General features: G+C 39.0%; 1 pseudogene; it reads right to left on the bottom strand.

Annotated features, from left to right (window-relative positions):
- Nucleotides 1-2,478: 2,478 nt before the first annotated feature.
- Nucleotides 2,479-2,993, bottom strand: LOC103007726 (ferritin light chain-like; annotated as a pseudogene).
- Between the last annotated feature and the right edge of the window lie 11,484 nt (nt 2,994-14,477).

Raw genomic sequence — 14,477 nt, 5'->3', positions numbered from 1 at the left:
GGGCTGAAGGTTGGGTAAATCTTTAATGGGCAGTTGATGACAAGGCACTGAGGGCAGAGGCAGCAGCCTGAATGGGGCAGGGGAGTGCTAGTTGTCTAGAATCCTACTGCAGACTGCAAAGAGAGGCCACAGGGCTTGGTGAGAGCAGATAATAAATATTACAGAGAGCTCTTTTACTAGGGTCACAGCAATACCACCCAGACTGCTAAGTGGGAAAGAAAATGGAGGCCGTGGGTAATTAGGGGGAGGAGAGAGAGGAGAACCTGAAGTGGAAGCCTAGATGCAAGGCCCAGGAAAGGCTTCTTTAGAAAAGGCGGGGGCGGGATTTGAACATGTTTGTGAGTATATGACAAATTAGCAGCCGAAAGAGAGCAATGTAGAAAAGTTCACTTTGGGAAGGAGCAAGGAATTTTATTCTTTCCAGACTTCAGCTACGGGAAGAAAAGAAAACTTCAAGAAAATGAAAATAGTTGATAAAGGGTGGGGAGAGGTGGAATTGGAGGAAGGTGGTCAAAAGGTACAAAATTCCAGTCATAAGATAAATAAGTGCTAGGGATGTAATGTACAACATGATGACTACAGTTAACACTGTTGTAATGATATATAGGAAAGTTGTTAACAGAGTAGATCCTGACGGTTCTCATCACAAGGAAAAAAACATTTCTTTCGTTTTTTTAAATCTGTATGAGATGATGGATGTCAACTAAACTTATTGTAATAATCATTTCACGATATATATGTCAAATCATTATGCTGTACACCTTAACCTTATACAGTGCTATATGTCAATTACATCTCAATAAAAGTAAAAAATAAGTGCATTTAATAATAATACTACCAAAAAAAAGAAAATAGTTGGTGTAATTTGTGTTACATGGTCTCAATCAACAGAGTAAAATAACAGTCAACAGTGCTCCAGCCCTCTTAGTTGACTCCATTTTCACCTCAGTTTGGTGAACTGTCTTCATGTTTCTATAACAAGGACAGTGGTACTTAATTACTGGGATAATTAACGCTTTGGTTAACTGAAGGCTTATTGAAGATTTCAAACAGAAATTCTACCTTTGTTCCAACTTCTGTTTTTAAATTTTGTAAAAGTCTATTATTCTAGTCTCCTTTCTTGGCAATTAAAATGTAAAAATGGGCTTAAAATTAGGATTTATTGGGTTTTTAAATAAAATATTCTCAATTTTAAAATAGATGATTACAGAAAATATGGAAAATAAGAAAAGCGTGAGGAGGAAAATTTTTCACATAGCCCATAGCCCAAACATTACTAATATTTTGGGGCTAGTATTTCCCTCTAGTTTTTTTTTTCTAGGCATTTTTAACTGTTATGGTCTGATGCAAATAGTATATATTGGGGGTTTTTTCCATTTAATCATAGAAAACAGGAATTTTCTCATATTATTACAAACTCTGTCAAGAGTTTGCCTACACTCTTCATTTTAATATCTGAATTCTATGATGAAACTATGCCATTAATTATTTAGTCACTCCTCTATTTGGACATTTGGGTTGTTTATAATTTTTCACCATTACATATAATGCAGCAGTATTCAAATTAGAAAGGAGTTTTCTAATTTATTTAGGATAATTTTCTTAACTTTGATTCACATACCATACAATTCATCCATTCAGAAGTGTTTTGAATTAAGTTTTAATTCTGTGATTAAGGATCTGGCTGTTATTAATGGTCGGTTGTTTCACTGGGAACAATGATGTCCCAAAGTAAAAGCCCAGGACAGTGTTGTCCAATAGAAATATAATGCAAGTAACACAGGTAATTTTAAATCTTCTAGTAACCACATTTTTTAAAAGTAACAAGAAACAGGTGAAATTCATTTTAATAATACAATTTTATTGAACTTATATCTAAAATATTTTCAGCCTTTTTTTTTTTGGCTGCAAAAAGCTTTACTGTTTCCATTTGGCCCAAGGCTTGAGAGAGGGCTCCAGGGTGGTTAAAAAGCTGCCTAGTGGCTGCAGAGAGGGGCTTCAGGCAGAAGCCTTGACACCAGAGGGGTTCCTCAAAGGCCACTGTGAGACAGGCTGGGACCTGGGACCCTTTACTGGAGTGCTTGCACCTGGACAAATCTCTCCTCCAGCAACAGAATACAAAGAAGCTGTAAGGGACTAAAAACTGCCTGCATGCACAGTTGGGGCAAATTATGAACAAAGAGATACGAAAAGGCTGCCAGCTTCTGAGGTGTGGGGAGCAAAATCAGGATACTAGGCAGGATCCCTGCTCACAGCACCACCAAAGGGATGGGCAGACCACCTAAGCCGCCCCTCCAGCCCCCGCACCGATCTACCCCTACCCTCACCCCATTTAAGGGACCAGTGCAACACACTCTCGCCATTCCCAGGAACGAGTGAGGGCACCTGTTACTTGCTTTTGCTCCCTCATGCTGCAGCACGAGTCCCAATAAAGCCTTGCCTGAATTCCCCCTCTGGCCTGTTATCAATTTCTATTGATTAAAGAGGCCAAGAACCCAGGTTGGTAACAGCTGCGCTCCAGAAGGCCCTAGCCAGGCTTGAGGGTGAGTGTTTGGAAGAGAACTCGCCCGGCCCAGCCTGGGGACCAACCAGCTTGCAGAGGTGAGTCACGTGGTCGTCATCTTCTCGGTGAGTTTCACCTGCTCAGCCAGGCCGCGGCTCTCCGGGAAGTCACAGAGGTGGGGGTCTGGCGGGCAGCTTCCACGGAGTCCTGGGTTTTACCCCACTCATCTTGGGGTGGCTTCTGCACGTCCAGGAAGAGGGCACAGCCGCCCCGCTGGCTTTGCATTTTCAAGAGACGGCTGGGCACCCTCGCGCTTCTCCTCGGCCAATTCTTGGAAAAAGTGGCCCACGCTCTCCAGAGCCACGTCGTCTCGGTGGAAATAGGAGCCCAGAGAGAGGTAGGTGTTGAAGGCCTGCAGATGCAGGTTGACCAGGCGGTGGACGGCGGCCTCCACCTCGGTGGAATAATTCTGACGAATCTGGGAGCTCATGGTTGATGAGTAATAAGGCGCTAAGCTCGAAAAATGGTGTTGGCTGGTCCCGGTGGCCGAGGATAGCTCAGTGGTTGGTTCTGAAGGCTGCGACTGGAGAAAAGTTGGAGCTTGGTCGGAGGCTGGAGCAAAGGGTGTCCCTGGGCCTGTTCTGTCCAAATACTGTTGAAGCAAGAGACAGATCCACGGACCGCCAAGCTCATTGCCTCAGACTTTAATCAGTGTAAAAAATTATTACTGAGATACTCTTTTTTTATCCACGTTCAGTTTCCAAAAATCTAGTATGTATTTTAAACTTTAGCAGGTCTGAATTTGAACTAGTCATATCTCAAGTACTTGACAGCCTCGTGTGGCTAGCGGCTACTATGTTGGATAGTGCTTGCAGGTCTAGGAGTTTGGCTGACCAAATCTTTGGAAGGCAGCAGAAAGTTGCTTTAAATATATCTTCTGATTTATTTCCCCTTATCTTCCTTTTTTAAATTAAAAAAAAAAATGAAGCAGGAACAAAATTTAGGTAACTGAAAAATCCTCCTAGAGAATGGTTAACTAAGTACTTACTGCTTTCACATACTACTTCATATTGAATATTTCTACCTCATGAGTAACAATTTATAATGTGTGAAAAAAGATGGTTTTAAAATATCTACTCTGTTATTCCAGTTGGACGCTGGAGCTATTTCTGTTTATGGAATCTACGTGATTGTGCTGAATGCTAAACATCAGTGCTAACATTCTCCCCAAGTGGTAAATACTTTTCTTTATTGGGTCTTTAATGATGAAATAAACAGGAAAGAAAAAAAACATAAATGGATTTCACTGTTCTATGCAGGTGAAAACCATGTTTTTCAATGTATTCTTTTCACAATAAAAAGTATTTGATCTGAGGGCCTCTATAATCCCAGGACACACAATCGTTCTCTGTTGTATGACAGCTTCCTGCCATGAATAATTATTTTCCAAAAGCGTATCAGGCCAGAGATGAAGCAGAGAGTGGGGGAAAGAGTCCATGGTGACCTTAGGCAGATTTTTTTACTAGTAGGAATCAGTTGGCTAGTTATTACCACCTGGCGCTGCTAATGAGTCTAGTTGGGAAAACAAAGCTGCTAAGCATTCCACAGCAGGCTGTGATGTGGTCCAGGTCTGGGGAGTCCTTTGGGGTCTGGTGAGCATGTGAAGATACATTTTAAGGTGTTTTGATTATTACAGAAATCGAACCCTTAGTTCTTCAGTTTTAAAAGAAACTTGTTGGGAATTCCCTGGAGGTCTAGTGGTTAGGACTCGGTGCTTTCACTGCAGAGGGCTGGGGTTCTATGCCTGGTTGGGGAACTAAGACCCTACAAGCTGCACAGTGCAACCAAAAAAAAAAATGTTGCTGAGAAAACGTTATCAGTTATTGATTCATTTATGCTTCTGTAACCTAAGTATTTTACTGTATTCACAATATAATTTCAAAAACTTAAATATATCTGGTACATTAAAACCCATTTATTTGTAGTATTCTCAGAGGAAGTATACTAGCTCTTCCAAGAAAGTATTTCCACTACTAATTCAAATTGCCTCTGAGCAATCTAAATAAAGAGACAATATAGTGCAGTTATTCAGAGCAGGAAAGCTATTGTCAGAGAGTCCTAGATTCAAATCTGATCTCCACCACTTACCAGCCCTGTGACCTGAAGCACGTTATTTTTCTGTGCATAAGATCTTTTCTAAAAATAGGAATAGTGAGAGTTATTTGAAGGTTCAAGTGAGATAATGCATATGTGGTACTTAACCAAATGCCCATCACTGCTGTCATTGTTGTAGGGATTTTTGGGGGAAAAGGGGTTATTATTATCACATACATCTCATGTATTCCAAGGTATCACAGGGTAGAGAACAGCAAATAAAAAGCCAGGGGAATAGCAAATAATCAAGCATCAATTATGTGACCCAACTGCTGTGCTACATGAGAGGAAAGCATGGCTATCCCATAAGTTGTGAGAATGAGGGGAAAAAAGACTGGAGTGATGGGAAGAGGAAGTAGTAGGAAATATTAAAGTAACTTATTTACCAAAAAGATGCTTTACTAAAACACTTCACATGTTATTAATTAATGAATTCAATATATATTTTTTGAATGGTAACCATATGCAAAACACTGTGCTTGGTATTGGGGTTACAAAGATTTAGATAAGTTCCCTGCCTTCAATAATTTCAAAGCCCAGCAGTGTGTTGCCTTTATTATTGTATTGCAGTATGTACCACCTTGCCTTGTAGTCCTTGATTTGTTCGTCAGTGTTGGCCTCTTGATTGCTGTCTTATTCACATTTGTACCTCTGCACTCAGTACCATGCCTGGCTCATAATGGGTACTCAGTAAGTGTTTGCTACTGTGAATTCCTTAGCATGAAAAAGGGATTCAATCACTATTGGATTTCCAACTGTAATAGATAAGCTCCTTGAAGGCAAAGCCCCATGCTTGTAAATGTCTTGATGCAAAGAAACTTCTTGATATTAGGTTAGCAGTTATGCCAATATTAAAATACCCTTATTAAAATGAGTTGCTGTGTAATATTAAAATGCAGTTACTACAATCTCAATTTTCAGCAGGTTCCTTTAGTCACAGGTGCATAAAATATACAATTGCATTGCGCTCTTTTATCTAATTAAGGGCAATAAAGCAATGCAAATATGCTCTCTGATAAATAGGTTATACTTGAAGTTTGGAAAACCTTTTATTTTTCAGTGAGATGCTGTAAATAAGCTTTTCGTTGAATCATAAATGCTGGGACTTCATCATTTGTTTTCCATTCAGATTACTTTGGTCTATTTCCTATTTTTAAAAGTAATAAAATTTAAGTAATGAAATATGTTTACATGAGGAAAAACTGATTACATCATATGTGTGTTTTCCAATTCTCATGTGGACGTTATGTAGTCAATGAGGGCAATTCATAATACTGTTGCAGTGTATTTGATAAAATTATGCTTTGAGAGTGCATCCTTTCTGATGTCCTGTGAAGTTGCGCATTGTGATATCATTACTGAACTTTGATAGATTGTGGAAGTTTGTAACTGATGCCTTGATAGGATGAGCAGAGGCAGGCTATAGATATTCCTAGTCTATTAAAGCTCATTATAATCAGTAGTCAAATCAAATTCTAATCTACAGCCTAATCCAAGAATGATGACTTTCCATTAATCTGTGATGGATTTTTATTTCTTTATTATGAGCTAAATGTGTAAACACAGAATTAACAAAGCCATCTTGGCACAATCTAATTCTCAGGGCTCCCTCTGCTGGTAGTGAAAGACAACAAATTTACAGAGAGTTTAAGAATAAGGGTATTATCATTATTACAATTTTGCCATTTATATTAAAGCTAAATTTAGTGTTGGACCCTTATGCAATAAAACCAAATGTTTTGGTTTACAGCTAGCCAATTTTCCCACTAAAGATTAAGTGATATTTTTGTGGTTGAATTAATTAGTCTTTTCATCATAAAAAATTGAACTATTGGGCTTCCCTGGTGGCACAGTGGTTGAGAATCTGCCTGCTAATGCAGGGGACACGGGTTCGAGCCATGGTCTGGGAAGATCCCACATGCCACGGAGCAACTAGGCCCGTGAGCCACAACTACTGAGCCTGCGCATCTGGACCCTGTGCTCCGCAACGAGAGGCCGCGATAGTGAGAGGCCTGTGCACCGCGATGAAGAGTGGCCCCCGCTTGCCACAACTAGAGAAAGCCCTCACGCAGAAACGAAGACCCAACACAGCCAGAAAGAAAGAAAGAAAGCAAGAAAGCAAGAAAGAAAGAAAGAAAGAAAGAAGGTGGTGCTCTTTTTAAAAAAAAAAAAATTGAACTATTTTGTATCTAAAATAAATATTTGCCAGAGTTATAAAGTGTAATTTATAACATAACTTACACAAATGATTACCAACAGCTTACATAAACAGGATCAGAACACTTAACAGAGACATAGTGAAGATTTAGTAGCTACCCAAACTACTTCATCCTCCCCTATATAATTTCTATAAAATGTAAATACATACCCCACATACCAGCTGATAAAACAGTTACGTTCTGGGCCATAATATCTCAATATAATACATAAAAATACATTTTAAATGGAAAAATATATTTAACTTGCAATTCTTTGAGACCGAGCAGTTGTATATATAGTGCCCTTTTTACTTTGAAAAGTACTTTCACATTTATCATCACATTTTATCCTAACATCCCTGAGATGGAGCAGTTTCTATCATCCCCATTTAACAAGCATAGTAACCAAGGTCAGAGAGGTTAAACAATTGGCCCCAAATTACACACTAGTTAGTGGAAAAGAGCCTTGGGCTCTTTCAGTAAGGCCTCAAGGCCTCTCTCTCTTGAGGACTATTTAATTAAAAGCATCAAGAAAATTATGTAAATTATCTCATTTTTTATTAACCGTGTTGTCTTGAATTGCCTGTCCGTATTTATGCTTCACGGTATCCTATTCAGACCACCTCTTAATAAACCCATATCTGAGGGCTGTAGACAATTTTCAACTAAGCTTACTGGCGATGAATTAGAAGAGAGAGAAGAGAACTGGCGAGGAGAGATCATTTCAGCGTTATCCACTGTGTTGGTGATAAAGGGTGAGCTGTGTTCTCCTGTCTCTGAGTTCCCAGATCATTTGGGAAGTGGTGAGAGTTCTGCCATTTTATGGGATCGTAATATGGGTTCTAATTGGGTCAACCTCAAGATAAAACGAATATTCAAGTTCCCAGGAGTCACCCAGGCCTAGAAGCAGAGGATCTTTTGAGACCAAATCACAAACTTAGCTTTTTTTCCATGCATAAGTGAGCAACCTTTCAGCAAAATTTAATGACAGAGTTGAAACCAAAGATTATGGTCTAACTAACAATCCTCAATGAAATAGGTTTGATGGTTTCAGTTCAGTGCATATCATGAAAGCACTCTGGCACACTTGATAGGATGTTCATGAGGAGGTAATATACAGATCCACAGATTAAATTACTTTTCACCCCAAGAGATATTTATAGGGGTGATCTATCAAGGTTACAGGGAAGAGCAGTGACATGACAGTAAGAATGCTCAAACTAAGCTTATATGCTGGAACATAAAGACACCTGCAATTGTGTCCTTGTAAACTACTACAATTGACAACTTTTCATTAAAAAGTGTTTTGGTGTAGGAATCAGTTCTAAAGATTTATACTTGTTTTTCAAGTTGAATAAAAATGCAAAAATATATCTATTTTATTATAGAAGAGAAACTACCTACCACTTAAGATATATGGAATTACCTTTTCTATAGCAAAAAAGGTCAATTTATTTTATTATAGAACAGATGCTACTTATATCTTAAAATAAGGAGTAAAGACCAGAAATGTAAAATTATTATGTTTTCACAGCCATAAGTCCATTCAGTTGCAAAAAATTATTTTTCTGAACAGAAACTTTAGGAAACATTTTGCCTTCAGAAAGCCTACCATGAGATCAACTCTATTTCAACTACATTTCAGTGTTAGATGTACAGATAGATGAAACTGTCATCTTCCACCCCACAAACTTTACTCCAATAACTCTTAATTGCGATGAAATGTGGTCCACCTGCCCTTAGAATTCACACACACATTGTATTATTTCCTTGACCTTGTCAACAATTGAGAAAATAGACCTAACTATGCTTTCAAAAGTATAGTAACACTTAAACTATACCTCATGTATCTGATCACTTCATTCTTCAGAATACAACAACCAAGGAACTAGAAGAAAACCGAAAAGACAGATCTAAGACATAAAAATAAATCAGGCCAAAATTCATCCCCTTTCTTCCTGAGAAGATTCCTTAACCCCTCTTTTAGAGTCTATTTACTCTTTTATATGTATTCCAATAAGCTTGGTTACCCTGGAAGAAAAGTATTTTTAGAAGTGGGCAAACTGACATTAAGAACAGCATTATGTATATGCATTTAAAGACTTTTTTTTTTAAAGGAATTCCTTTATTTTTATTATTTATTTATTTATTTATTTATTTTTGGCTGTGTTGGGTCTTCGTTTCTGTGCAAGGGCTTTCTCTATTTGCGGCAAGCGGGGGCCACTCTTCATCGCGGTGCACAGGCCTCTCACTATCACGGCCTCTCTTGTTGCGGAGCACAAGCTCCAGATGCGCAGGCTCAGTATTTGTGGCTCACGGGCCCAGTTGCTCCTTGGCATGTGGGATCTTCCCAGACCATGGCTCGAACCCGTGTCCCCTGCATTAGCAGGCAGATTCTCAACCACTGCGCCACCAGGGAAGCCCTGTATATGCATTTATATATACCAGATACAAATCAAATTACCACTCAGGTCCGGAGAAAGGGAGAATTGTGAAATGCACGCCCACAAATCCAACTCTAGTCTAGTCATAATATCAGAGAGCAAGGTTGAAATGTACATTTTATAATCTCTAATGAATGATAATCTGAAGAATCTATATTGCCTGCTAACTCAAATAAGGAGTATTTACTCCACCACTTGGCTGAGACTAGGCTGTCACAAACCCAGAAAGAGACCCCTGAGAAGATTTACACTAGGGAGGGAAGGACAGGCCTCTTCCTCCATGCCTGAGTGGAAGCCCAGACCAGGGCCAACCAGGGAGGGGAGGAGCCAGAGTTGGCAGCCCATATAATAGGTATTCACGTCCCTTGGTAGGGCCACTTCTACAGGGTCTCCACGGCAGGTTCTTCTGCTCTACTTGTATTTCAGCACAGAAAAGCTGTGTCCCCTACTGTTCCTGGGCAGCGTCCAACGGGGGTGGGAGTGAAGGAAGATTTCTTCCTTCTGATATTGAGGTATTCTGAAAAGAGCAAGAAATGGAGACTCGGGGTCACATACTTGGTGACCAGTTGTTCTCCCAAAGTGATAAATCATGGTTAAAACAGAAAGTCATGTCAAGTACATTTTGCCAATTGACCTTTCAATACTCAGTTGAAGCCCCGTTATTCCCTGCATAAATATAACCTTGATTTGAGGAAGTCATAGGTCCTGTATTTCTTTGGTTCTCTCCCGAAATGTTGAGCCCAACAAAAATGGAGATATTCTACAAAGACTATAAAATTTGTAATTTTGAGTGGATATCTTGAGTCTCTTTAAGTGAACATTCGAAAGTCTCTAGTGATTATTTATCTCAAAGGCATCATTTGAAACTCGGTTTTTTTTTTGTTTGTTTTTTTGGGTTTTTTTAAATTTATTTATTTATGGCTGTGCTGGGTCTTCGTTTCTGTGCGAGGGCTTTCTCTAGTTGTGGCAAGTGGGGGCCACTCTTCATCGCGGTGCGCGGGCCTCTCACTATCACAGCCTCTTTTGTTGTGGAGCATGGGCTCCAGACGCACAGGCTCAGTAATTGCGGCTCACGGGCCCAGTTGCTCCGCGGCATGTGGGATCTTCCCAGACCAGGGCTCGAACCCGTGTCCCCTGCATTGGCAGGCAGATTCTCAACAACTGCGCCACCAGGGAAGCCCATGAAACTCGGTTTTTAACCTTCTTAAGTATGAGAATCCCTTGTTGAAAGTCCTTTAACTTTTAGTATCTGCTGATTAGGGAGCTACATAGTGATGACAGGCTACTGCCAGGTTAATGATTAATTTAATTTTAAATTAACTTGCATTTACTCAATCACAACATATACATATATTTGGAAAGTAACAATGCCTATATGTGGGAGACACAAATTCATAATCCATTCACACACCTTTTACAGTAACTCCAAGGGCTCCTAGAAACTAAGATCCATAGGTTGGAAACTATTTCTTTAGAAAAACTAAACTTATGAAAATAAGTAACTGAAGGAACATCTGACCATTTTGAATGTGGGCATATTTTAATTTGGCAGGAATCTTAAAACAGATCAAATTGAGCACACTTTCCTTTTTCTAGATCAAGTGCATTTTGAATATGAATAGGATAAACTGAAAAAATGAATATTTGGCACTGAGACAAAAGAGACTTTATATTTTAATACAGGAAGGGATGGCAATAAAAACCAATCCTTGTGTGAAAAAAGAGTTTAGGGTTTTTGGTTTTTTTTTTTTTCTTTTTCTCTTTTAATCCAGAGGGGGAAAGGAAAAGGCAGAAACATGTAGTGGCTAAGCTCTCATTTTTAAGAGCCAGATAAACCAGAGTGTGAAACCAGGCCTCAACCCTAACCAACTGTGGAATCTTGAGTCTCTTCACACCTATTTTTCATGTGTAAAATGGGGATAGTACCTACATTAGAGAATGTGATAAGAGTTGAATGAAGTAAATGTCAAGTGCTTGGTCCATAGTAAGAGCTCTAACAGTGGTGGCCATTGGTATTATTAGTGAATTTTGCATGGAAATGGATGTTCCAGTGAGGTTTAGCTTTAGAAATCTAATATTTTTTAGTACACCCAGAAAGGACAAATTGCAGACAGATCTAAAAGCTAGATCTCCAAAATGCAAAGAGAGGGCACTTAGGTAGGTATCATCACTCTACTTAAATCAACGCTAGGAGATGAGAAAACAAGAGACGGAATTTTTATCACTGTTTATTCTGTGCTCGGGCTCTTTGCTGAGGCCGCAAGTACTAAATGGACTCTGTACTCTTGGTATTATGGGTACCACTTGCAGAAGAATTAAACCATTTTCTTGCTAAAAACAAAAAAGCCCTGTAGATTTAACAGAATATCTGAGACAAGTGTGGATTATGACAGAGACATAGCTTTCAGACATTTTTATTGTTTGAGTGAAATTTATAATCTTCACTTGTGAGAGGAAGCCAGGTTTCCATGTTTAGATAGGCATTGTGTATCCCACTGCTAATTTAGAGATTGCTTATTGTCAAAAAGGATCTTAGATGGGCTCATATTGCTGACACTGCATTTTTTCCTTAATAAAACATTAATTCCATGCCACCACCCCTTCAGAAGAACAGTTGAAAAAAACTACAGATCACAAATATGCTGTGGCTTTAAGTTGGAAAACCGAACTTCCACTTCTCATTCTTGTATGACTCTGAATATTATGCATTTCTTTTACCTTGACGATAAATAAAGATCGATTCCTTTGTATTTGGTGGTAAGGGGGCAAGGACTCTCAACTTAGAATACTCTTTTTTCTTGAAACTTATTAAAATACTCAGGAGCCAAACATTTAACTTCAGTTGAAATAAGGATTGTAACACCAAGAAAGTGTCTTTGGCCCTTCAGGGATTTTCTTGAAGTCTACGAAAAATCATCCTGATAACACCTGAAGGATCAGGAGGGGATAGTTCAATTACAGTCAGAAAGTGCTGCAAAGAAGAACTGCACGTAATTCGCACAGTGCTCATTACCTCTGGCTTTCTGCCTTAGCAACTGCCATGTACTACATCAAGCGTGTAAATGTTCTATGCAGAGCTCTTTTTTGTCACAGCCTGTGGGCCCCTGGGGCACAGACGGAGCTAAGAGAAAGTTAGCATAAGACATTCAGGACCCAGTTCCCCAACTCTTCCAGATATTGAGGTGTTGATCATGAAACCTATGATGAATAAAAATATCTAGATGTACTAAGCAACAATTAGTTGGCTAAATCATACAACAATTTCGTGAAGGATATAAATACTGTTACCATCTTAATCTGGGTTTGTTTGGTGGGTTGTTTTCCCATATAAGGTTTAAGAATTCATTCAGTGTCGCCCATGAAATTAGGCCCACATGTCCTAATCCATGTAATCTGTTCCTGAAGTCATATAAGGTCTGGGCATCAGAATTCTATCACCCAGAATCCTATCAAATTCTCAGTTTCCTGTTCGGTCCCTATTCATAAACCCATTCATCCATTCCACAAGGATTTCTTTTTATGCTAGGCACTAAGTATACATAGGTTTGTACTCCCTGCCCTTGGGTAGGTTACAATCCATGGGAGAGACCAACGATACACAAATAAATACACAGCTATGTGCTGTGAAGGAAACAAGTAAGGAGTGGTGATAGTCAAACAGAGAGGGCCTCTCTGGGATGACACTTAAGCCATAATCTGTAAGAAGTGCCCAGAGCTCTCCAGGGAGGAGGAACAGTGTTCCAGGATTCCTGGGTGTTCCCAGAACCACAGAAGGCACGTGTAGCTGAGGCAGAGCAAGGGAGGGGCAGTGTGGGAGCAATCGCCTTGGAGAGGGGTTGAGGCCAGATCACGTAGGGCTTATTAATTTGGGTTTTCTGAAGTGTGATGAGAAGCCTTTGAAAGGTGTTAAGCAAGGGAGTGACGTGTTTAAAAGCCCTTTCTCTAACTGTGTGTGTGTAAGGAGGCATTTGCAATCAGCCATGCGATTGTGGTAGTTCTCTTCATTTTGACTTCCAGAGAAGGTATAACTGCAGATGGAAGGTAAACTCCAAGGCAAGTCAGCACCGTGCTGCTAACCAAACTTTGTATAACATTTATAAGCTATGTCTAATTACTTTATTTCCCTGAGCACTGGTTTTTCTGGAGAAACTTGCCGACCTTGAAGAGTTAGATTGAGGATTCAAAGACAGAATTGATGAATGTGAAGCCTCTAATACCATGCCTGGCACAGAGCAGCTACTCAGTAAGTTATATTGTTATTTCCATAAAGTAGTACCTTCTTGTGACGTATAAAATATCCATTTTCTAAAATCATCAATATCTTCATTTCTAAACTTAAGACATAGAAATTACCTCATTTAAATGGTTTTCTATCTTCTTTCTTTTCCTTTTACATCTTGGAGTAGAGGCTGATTTTGAAAATGAATAGTCTACTAAATGTATGAATACCCATCATTTCCTTAAGAACGCAAAGTATGTTCGATGCCATCCTAGTAGTGGTTTTCTTTTAATTTCTGGTTAACATGTAGGACATATTTTATATTCCCATCTCTGTTTATATACAAATGGAGAAAAAGTATTTCAAAGATGAATTCATATCCTATTTAAAATTCTGCTTCCTATTTTAAGCAATTGTTCACTAAATCTGAATTATATTTTGAGTCAGTATTTGTCATTTAATAACAGTGCATTTGAACTTTATGTCATGAAATCATAAATATTAGGAGTCAAGTTCAATTAATAATTTAACTCACTAATATTTATAATTAAGATATTGGTGTGTCCTTGTCAGCAAACGATTATCCTTTACAATAAAGAAATATAAACAGTATTCTAACATTCTCCATATTCTTTCTTAGTGCTTTAATCTGTGTTCAGTTTTTAGCTATATAAACAGAAAGATACTTGGCCTGATTTCAGAAAAAAAAGTAAAATTATGAATTTGGGAATGTTGGATCAGGAATAGCTTGAAGAGTATCTGGAAAGCACTCCAAAAGGATTTGTGGCCCAGTCAGAGGAGCCTGTAGCCACACAGGCTGACGACATCCAATCTTTAGATTTTCTCTGCATCTTTTCCCCCTCAACTGAGCCACACGCAAAGAGAAAGGCCAGTTCGTGGTTGGGCAGATGTTTGAATCTAGTGCCAATTACAGAGTCTTCTATAAAGGAATATGTTAC

The sequence above is a fragment of the Balaenoptera acutorostrata genome, chromosome 8 (assembly GCF_949987535.1).
Source record: "Balaenoptera acutorostrata chromosome 8, mBalAcu1.1, whole genome shotgun sequence".
Taxonomy (NCBI): Eukaryota; Metazoa; Chordata; class Mammalia; order Artiodactyla; family Balaenopteridae; genus Balaenoptera; species Balaenoptera acutorostrata.
The sequence above is the reverse complement of the archived record's forward strand: the minus strand, read 5'-3'. Positions and strand labels throughout refer to the sequence as shown.